Consider the following 9,975-nt stretch of genomic DNA (forward strand, 5'->3'; position numbering starts at 1 on the left):
ATGTTAACAGTGGTGAATTCATATGGGTCTGCAGCAACCTCAATTCTTGCCTCCTCTGAAGAAAGAATTTGACCAAGGGGCATAAAACAGAGGGAGAGACCAAGGCAAGTTTTAGAGCAGGAGTGAAAGTTTATTAAAAAGTTTTAGAGCAGGAACGAAAGGAAGTATACTCAGAAGAGGTCCAAACAGATGAGAGATTCAAGTGCATGGTTTGACCTTTGACTTGGGGTTTTACACATTGGCATTCCACATGTGCAGTGGGCTGCCAGCACTTGGGAGGTGCAGCATGCACATTTGTTTACTGGAGTTCTGCACATGCTCACTTGAGGTGCCTTTCCCTTACTCGTTGAATGTTCCTAGAGGAAGGTCATGCACCAGTTAAACTCCGCCATTTTGCTTCTCAGTGTGCATGCTTGAGCCCACTTGCCCAGCTCCTGAGATCTTATTGGGAAGCTGCTGATAACAGTTTCAGGTGTTTCTATCTATTGGGAGACTGCCTTTCCCTTGCACCAGCTGTGACCCATTGTTATTTTAGAGAAACAGAACAACTGCCTGGCCATTGCCCGCTGGTTCCCTGACATTCCTGATGGGGTAGGGGAGCCCTCTCCTGCCCTGCTCATGTCTACCTGACGACCTACTCTAACAGTGATGCATGCTACATGGATGAACTTTGAAAACCTTGTACTAAGAAGCCAAACACAGAAAGACTGTGTGATTCCACTTATATGAGGAACCTAGAATAAGTATATTCATAAAGACAGAGTGTGTGCATGTGGTCACCAGGGGCGGGGGAAGGGAGGAATAGGGGTTGCTGTTGAACATGGGTACAGAGTTTCTGTTTGGGCAGGTGAAAAATTTCTGTGGGCGAGTGGCAGTGGGCACAATGGTGTCAATGTCCTTAATGTCACTGAACTGTACTCTTAAATATGGTTAAGTTGGTAAATTTTATGTTATGTATATTTTATCACAACAACAAAAAAAGGAAAAGAAAAATTTGGGAGGTCGTTGGGGAAAAAGTCCAATCCTATTGACTCAACTTACACATCTCTCAAATGGCTGTGCTCTTTTCTGTTCTCACTGCTACTGGCCTGGTGAGTCCAGCTCCCATGGCCTGTACCTAGATTATTGAAACAGCCTCCTTATCTGTCTCTTCTGTTCATTCTTGCCCTTTCTAGTTGATTCTTCACAGAGCAACCTGAGGGGACCCTCAAAATGTAAATGGATCATGCCAGCCCTCTGCCAGATAGGTGCACTGTGGGATGCTGGAAGGTTCAAGCCAGGAGTGCCATGACTAGATTGACACTATTTAAAACACTGTGGCTTCTGCAGGGATATCAGATTTATAAGAAGCCAAGAGAAGTGTTCTCAGACTTGAGTGCTGTCAGCTAGAGGGCTTGTTAAGACCCAGGTTTCTAGGTCCCACCCCTAGAGTTTCTGACTCAATAGGTCTGGGATGAGGCCTGGAAAGGTACATTTCTAACAAGCTCTCAGGTGAGGCAGTTGCTTCTGATCCTGGAACCACAGGTTTTTTTGTTTTAAATTTTAAGTTTTTATTTATTTCATTTTGTATTGTATATACTTAAGGTGTACTGAATGTTTTGATGTACATATACATGGCAAAATGATTATTACAGTCAAGCAAATTAACATATCTGTTCTCTCACATAGTTCTTTTTTTGCATGCATGTGGTTAGAGCACCTAAAATCTATTCAGTTAGCAAATTTCCAGTATACAACACACTATTATTAACTATTGTCCCTTGTGTGCAATGGATCTCAAAACTTATTCCTCCCATTAACTGAAACTGTTTTTTTGGGGACAGGTTCTTGCTCTGTCACCCAGGCTGGAGTGCAGTGGCTCACTGCAACCTCCACCTCCCAGATTCAGGTGACTCTCATGCCTCAGCCTCCTTAGCAGCTGGGATTACAGGTGCCTGCCATTATACCCGGCTAATATTTGTATTTTTAGTAGAGAGAGGGTTTCACCATGTTGGTTAGGCTGGTCTCAAGCTCCTGACCTCAAGTGATCTGCCCACCTCGTCCTCCCAAAGTGCTGGAATTACAGGCGTGATACACCGCGCCTGGCCTGAAACTTTGTCCCCTTTCACAAACATCTCCTCCTTACCACCACCCCATCCACCCAACTCCTGGCCTCTGGCAACCACCATTCTACTCTTTGTTTCTATGTATTCAACTTTTTAGATTCCACATGTAAAGTGAGAGCACACAGTATTTGTCTTTCTGCACCCGGCTTATTTCAGTTAGTATAATATCTTTAAGGTTCATCCATATTTTTGCAAATGGTAGGATTGCCTTCTTTTCAAAAGCCAGATAATATGACATTAATGTATATACCACAATTTCTTTATTCATTTACCCATCAACAGACACTTAGGTGGATTCCATCTCTTGGCTGCTGTGAATAGCGCTGCAATGACCATGGGAGTGCAGAGAGCTCTTCGATGCACTGATTTTAATTCCTCTGGATATACATCAGGAGAAAGATTGCTACCATACGGTAGTTCTCATTTTGATCTTTGAGGAACCTCTGCACCATTTTCTGTAGTGGCCAATTCACATTCTGGGACCACACTTTGAGAATCATTGGCTGGACATGTAAGCAGGGCGAACATAGCTCTTTGTGGCCTGGTCTTACTGTCTTAATTCTTGCCTTTCTCTCCCTCAAATAGAATATTTGCCAACATGTCATTTTTTTTTCATGTTCCCCAGGCCTTCATTTAGTAAGCTCTCTCTGCCAGGAACACTCTTCTTTCTCCATTCCTCCAATCTCCTCTCTGTCCCTGTGTTTTGCCTGGTTAACTATCATTCAGCCTTCAGGTATCTGTCTATTTCCATGTATGTTTGTGCATCTATTTTTTTTTTTTTTAGAGAGAGTTTCACTGTTGTTGCCCAGGCTGGAGTGCAATGGCGCGATCTCGGCTCATCGCAACCTCCGCCTCCCGGGTTCAAGAGATCTCCTGCCTCAACTTCCCAAGTAGCTGGGGTTACAGGCCTGTGCCACCATGCCCAGCTAATTTTGTATTTTTAGTAGAGACAGGGTTTCTCCATTTTGGTCATGCTGGTCTTGAACTCCTGACCTCAGATGATCCACCTGCTTTGGCCTCTCAAAGTGCTGGGATTACAGGCATGAGCCACTGCATCCAGCCTTGTGCATCTATTTTTAAAAAGCAAATTTATTGAGATAGAATTCACATACCATACAATTCACCCATTTAAAGTACACAGTTCAGTGGTTTTCGTATAGTCACAGATGTGTGCAACCATCATGATCATCAATTTTAGATTACTTTCATTGCCCTGAAAATAAATCTTCTAGTCTTAAGATACCACCTCTCTACCTCTCCCTTTTCCAGTGCCAACCCTCAGCAACCACTAATCCACTTTCTGTCTCTATAACTTTCCCTGTTTAGGATATTTCGTACAGATGGGGTCTTAAGTATGTGGTCTTTGGTGATGGGCTTTTTTTCACTTGGCATAATATTTTTAAGGTTCATCCTCGTTGAAGCATGTATCAGTGCTGTATTCCTTTTTATAGTGGGATGATATTCCATACCACATTTTGGTTCTCCAGTTGTAACCCTGGACACTTGGGTTGTTTTCATCTTTTGGCTATTACAAATAATGTGGCTGTAAACATTCTTTTTTTTCTTTTTCGAGACGGAGTCTCACTCTGTTGCCAGGCTGAAGTGCAGTGGCGCGATCTCGGCTCACTGCAACCTCTGCCTCCCGGATTCAAGTGATTCTCCTGCCTCCGCCTCCAGAGTAGCTGGGACTACAGGCTTGTGCCACCATGCTGAGCTATTTTTTGTATTTTTAGTAGAAACGGGGTTTCACCATGTCGGCCAGGATGGTCTTGATCTCCTGACCTTGTGATCCGCCCACCTTGGCCTCCCAAAGTGCTGGGAATACAGGCATGAGCCATTGTGCCCGGCCAACATTCTTTTTTTGAGACGGAATTTCACTCTTGTCACCCAGGCTGGGGTGCAGTGGTGCAATCTTGGCTCACTGCAATCTCTGCTTCCCGGGTTCAGGTGATTCTTCTGCCTCAGCCTCCCAAGTAGCTAAGATTATAGGCACACGCCACTTGTAATTTTGTATTTTTAGTAGAGATGGTGTTTCACCATGTTGGCCAGGCTGGTATCGACCTCCTGACCTTAGGTGATCCACCTGCCTTGGCCTTCCAAAGTGCTGGGATTACAGGCGTGAGCCACCGCACCCGGCCCTGTAAGCATTCTCATACAAGTTTCTGTGTGGACAGATGGTTTTACTTCTCTTAGATATATATCTAGAAGTGGAATTGCTGGGTCATGTGGTAACTCTATGTTTAATCGGTTGAGGAACTGCCATCTGTTTTCTAAAGCAGCTGCACCATTTTACATTCCTATCAGCAGTGTGCGAATGTCTAATTTTTCTTCATCTTGCTATCACTTGTTATTATCTGCCATTTTAAAAATCATAATCATTCTAGTGTGTGTGAAGTATTATCGTGGTTTTGATTTGCATTTCCTTGTTGTCTCGTGATGCTGAGCATTTTGTCCTGTGCTTTTAGACCATTTGTATATCTTCTTTGAAGGAGAACATATTCAGATATTTTACCCATTTCTAATTGGATTATCTTTGCAAGAGCTCTTTAAATATCCTAGATACAAGTCTCTTATCAGATATATGATTTGCAAATATTTTCTCCCATTCTGTGGGTTGTCTTTTCACTTTGAAACATAAAAGCTTTTAATTTTGATGACATTTAGTTTATCTATTTTTTCTTTCATTTTTCATGATTTTGTTGTCATATCTAAGAATCTTTTGCCAAATTTAAGGTCATGAGGATCTACCTCTGTATTTTCTTCTAAGGGTTTTATAGCTCTTGCTTTTACATTTAGGTCTTCAACCCATTTTGAGTCAATTTTTTGGATGTGGTTTGAGTTAGAGGATCCAAATCCATTCTCTTGCTTGTGGCCATCCTGTTATCTCCACATCATTCATTGAAAAGACTGCCCTTTCCCCATTGAATGATCTCAGCACCCCTTCCAAAAATCAATTAACCATGGGTATATGGATTTCTGGACTCTCTATTCTATTCCATTGATTTATACATCTCTCCGTGTGCCAGTACCGCATTGTCTGGATTACCCTTTCTGCTTAAATGTTGTTACAGTATTTCATGAAGTGCATTGTGATCTTGGAGATATTAAAGTGTAAGAAAGAAGGATCAGTGTTTACCGTATCCCAACGCCTGAGATATTAAGGTCTTAGGACTGATTAAATGCGAGTGTCTGGGCAAACTTTCTCTATCCCCACAGACTAGATTAATCTTCTGCTCTAGGTCCCTGTTTCACCCAGGACCCATCACAGCATTTATCATACTATTGCAAGTGTTCCTGTTAAAGCCAGCGGCCCTCAATGTGTGGCCCACAGACCATCAGTATCACTTTCACCTGGGAACTTGTTAGAAATGCAAATTCTCAGACCCCACCTCAGACCCGCTGAATCAGATATTCTGGAGATGGGGCCCAGCCATGTGTGTTTTATCAAGGCCTCTGAGTGAATCTGACACACACTGAGGCTTGAGAACCCAGAAGGTCTGTGAGGGTAGGAAGCAGATCTATCTGCCCACCATTGCGTCCCTAGCACCTGGCATGGTGCCTGGTATGGATTAATACTCAATAAATGTTGAATAAATAAGTAAATGAACAAAGTGACGTGACTTGCCCAAGGTCACATGGACGGTAGGTGAAAGCCGAGACCTAAGTCACCTCTTTCTGCCTTGGTTGCCTGGTTTATGGTGTGAGGTTGACAGGAATTCCTAATTCATTCAACAAGCCTTTGTTAAAGAATTACCATGTTCTCAATATTTTGCAAAATTTGGCCGAATGCTCTAGCTTTGGTAATAAAATATGAGGCATCAATAAATAACTTTATAGGATAACTAGAAGCATTTCAGATTTAGAAAGAATTGGGGAAAGTTAGACTTTCTTAAACAGCAGGGGGAGCTTTTTGAAGAAGAAAGCAGCCCATTTTGTAGGGCAAGCCAACCCAGCATAAGAACACTTATTTATTTATTTAGGAATAAATTGGTTCAAAGCTGCTTATACACTGAATTCCTATAGACAGACCCTTCTTCCTATTGGATTCCATTATCTGGACATACTATTTACCTAGGCTTAATAAAATCACTCTCAAGACAACAATAAACCTTTAACATATCTGTGGAAAAACAACAATATTCTAACATTTTGAAATAATAAAATTCAGTTAATCACAAAATAAATGGATATCAGTAGGGTTATTTATCTGTTTTGCCTAATAGTTTAAAGTTCTAATGAGATAAAAAAAAGTGAAAGGTTAACTAAACAAAGCACATTGTTCTCCCAGAATCTGAATGGCTATGTGGATTTTGAGGATGTGTTTTAATAATTATTGAAACATCGATGCTTTTCTTTTAAATCTTTGAGAGTATTTAAAGTGCATTCTCAACAATGTTTGGCACAGTAGTGGGAAGCCACTCCTGTAAATCTTATTAGATTGCTTTGGGAAGGTACAGATTATCAGAATGGAGGAAACCGAATTACGCAGAAGACAGAACACACTGTTGGCCAACTTCTGCATCCCCACACAGAGTCTCATTACTAAGAAAAAGTCTTCCTTGATCATCCAACTTTAATTTTACAATATTGTTTGAATAGAAATCCACATTGTACCCAGCTCTTTTGGAAGTGGATCTCATTTTAATAAAGCTAGTACTTTGCGCAAGGTTCCCCCGAAACCTCCTGAGACTTCTATCAGTGTGCAAAGGAGAGAACCTACAGCTGTCTTGTATAAATTGGCTGCTGCAAAAACAAGACAGACAATAGAAAGAGAAGGCACATTTAAAGCTGTAAAACAAAGACTTTCAAATCAGAGTGCAGTGCCAGTCCTCCTGGAAATATTTTATCATTCAATAAGACAAAAAGGTTTTCTCTAGAGTGGATTACTCTACAAAAATTTTCAACTATAAGCTTTCAACTGCAATGGAGATGGAACAAATGAGTGGATTTATTAGTCATATAACTTTGAACAAGTTACTTAGCACATCTGTGCCTCAGTTTCCTGACTTTTAGAATGGGAATGATAATCAATTGCACTTACCTTGCAAGGTGGTTGCGAGGGCTGCTCACGTACAGAGCTTTGCAGAAAGCCTGGGATGTCCAGTCGTTGTTTGCCACGACGTGCAATTGTTTTCTTTGATGCTCATGTTCACAATCCATTACCTGCAATTCCCAAATCCCAAAAAAGCTCTGTAAACCCCAAACTTGCTGGCACATCTGTTCTGAATTAACAGGAGGCTGATGTGAGGCTTTTTTTTTTTTTTAAATCCCATTTGGAATAAATATTTATATGTTTTGCTGTACAGATATTAATGCATTTGCCCTTCTAAAGTCCCAAACATTCTAAATTCCAAGCCACCCTAGCCCCAGAGGTTTCAAATATATGATTTAGGGCATATTTATACAAGATGCCAGTGTGACTTAGAGAAAAATGAATGAACATTGGATTCACAGACACCTGGATTTGAATCCAGATGTGGTCATCTACCTTGTGGCCATGGAAGCTACTTAACTTCTCTAAAGGCTCAAGTGATTGATACACAATTCCTATTACTTCCTGCACAGGGTGCAAACTTCTTCATATTCTTGCGCCACCACTCACAAAGGTATCTTCCCCTTCATTCATCCTGACAACCAACCATTCTGGGGAATTGCCACATGCCTGGCTTGTTCAAGATCACCCTCCCACTGCACCCTTAGCTAACTATACCACAGGTGAACGGTGTATGAACCAATGAGACAGTTCTATGGATTTCAAGAATGGAGGGAATGATTCACATGAAGGAATTGGGTTGATACGTTTCTGATATCAGCTAACAATCTGCTGGGATAAATTCCCAAAGCCCTGCTGCCCCACAGGTAATTTGCACCAAGGTAAAAATGGCTAACAGCTCAAGGTGGTGATGGGTTTAATTCACTTGCAAATTAGAAAGGGAGAAAGTAGCGTTTCACCTCACCCTATCATTGCTGGCTGCGAAAAGACTGGAGAATGTGGGAAAGGCAAGAGCCAGAGGTGGTTCACCGGCCAGGACTGATTTATTAGAGTGGTTGCTTTAGGCCAGAGATCCTCAAACCTGACTGCACAGTAGACTCACCTCAGCAGGCAGCTTCAACAATGCCCATCCAAGGCGAGCAGATCACTTGAACCCAGGAGTTCAAGGCCAGCCTGGGCAACATGATGAAACTCCATCTCCACAAAGAATACAAAAAATAGCTGGATATGGTGGTGCATGCTTGTGGTCCCAGCTACTCAGGAGACTGAGGTGGGAGAATTGCCTGAACCCAGGGAATTCAAGGCTGCAGTGAGCTGTGATTGTGTCTCTGCACTCCAGCTGGGATGACAGAGTGAGACCTGGTCTCAAAAAAAAAAAAAAGGCCAGGTCCCTCTTCAGATCAATTGGATCAGAGTCTCTGTCGTGTTGTGCGTAGGGGGTGGGCAGGAAGGGTGCGTAGGCAGGTGTCATTGTAAAAAATCTCCAGGTAAGGCTGAGTGTGGTGGCTCACGCCTGTAATCCCAGCACTTTGAGAGGCCGAGGTGGGTGGATCACGAGGCCAAGAGATTGAGACCATCCTGGCCAACATGGTGAAACCCCTTCTCTACTAAAAATACAAAAATTAGCTGGGTGTGGTGGCACGTTCCTGTAGTCCCAGCTACTCAGGAGGCTGAGGCAGAAGAATCACTTGAACCTGGGAGGCGGAGGTTGCAGTGAGCTGAGATTGTGCCACTGCACTCCAGCCTGGCAATAGAATGAGTCTCCATCTCAAAAAAAAAAAAAAAAAAAATTCTCCAGGTAAGTCCAGGTGTGGTGGCTCATGCCTGAAATCCCAGCACTTTGGGAGGCTGAGGGGGGCGGATCATGAGATCAGGAGTTTAAGACCATCCTGGCCAACATGGTGAAACCCCATCTATACTAAAAATACAAAAATTAGCCAAGCGTGGTAGTACGCGCCGGTAGTCCCACTTACTCAGGAGGCTGAGGCAGAAGAATCGCTTGAACCCGGGAGGAAGAGGTTGTAGTGGGCGGAGATCGCACCACTGCACGCCAGCCTGTGCGACAGAGCAAGACTCCATCTTAAATTAAAAAAAAATAATCTCCAGGTGATTCTGTATTCAGCTTGGTTGCTACCTGCTCATTGAAGACACCTGGGAGTTTTAGGCAATTAAATAATGATGCCCAGGTCCTGCCTCAGAGATGCTGAGCCAACTGTCCTGAATACAAATGGCCTGGTGTGATGGGGCATCAGGATTTTTTTTAAAAGTCCAGAGTGATTCTCAGTGATCCAGGTTTTCTCCCACTGTGCAGTATCCATTTTGCCTTACAACTAGGTTTCCTGGAATTTTTATCAAGAATTCCAACTACTGTAACAATCATGTTCAGATAATACAGTTTGAAAGCTTATTTTGTTCTTCACTAAAAATTTACCTTTTCAGGAAAAGATTTCATTTTTGAAGTGCCTTACATAGGCTGGGAATATTCTAGTGAAAATTGAAAATACAACTCACAGTCATTGAATTGATTACCTGCCTGAGGATTTTTCTCGTTACCAAGAATCACTATTATCAATGAAGGGCTGGCCAGAACTGGGGAACACGGAACGTGATTGATGGTTGTTTTAAGTAAGGCTGCAAAGTTAGTGTGGATCACATGCATGATGTACCTTTATATATTACTATATGTTTCACATTTGAGAATGTCTTATTTTTCACCGGCAGCTAAATAGTTTATTGACATCCCTGCCTTTATAGTACTTTACCACATACCTGAGACTCTGGAAGGGAATTGACAAACGCCGCCTCTCAGAGCTGAGCAGTGACTGAGCAGTGAAGACTGAGCTCGCTTTCTCTGTACTTTCTCATCATTCCGTGACT

General features: G+C 42.4%; 1 protein-coding gene across 1 annotated transcript in view; it reads right to left on the reverse strand.

Annotated features, from left to right (window-relative positions):
* The window catches only part of SIRT5 (sirtuin 5), a 74,479-nt gene extending 67,315 nt beyond the window's left edge, over positions 1 to 7,164 (reverse strand). The window contains exon 1 of the mRNA XM_032247676.1: positions 7,147 to 7,164. The gene's annotated coding sequence lies outside the window, so the exon portion shown is untranslated. The remainder of the gene's footprint in view (positions 1 to 7,146) is intronic.
* Between the last annotated feature and the right edge of the window lie 2,811 nt (positions 7,165 to 9,975).

The sequence above is a fragment of the Sapajus apella genome, unplaced genomic scaffold (genome assembly GCF_009761245.1).
Source record: "Sapajus apella isolate SASKATOON/1434 unplaced genomic scaffold, GSC_monkey_1.0 scaffold63, whole genome shotgun sequence".
Taxonomy (NCBI): domain Eukaryota; kingdom Metazoa; phylum Chordata; class Mammalia; order Primates; family Cebidae; genus Sapajus; species Sapajus apella.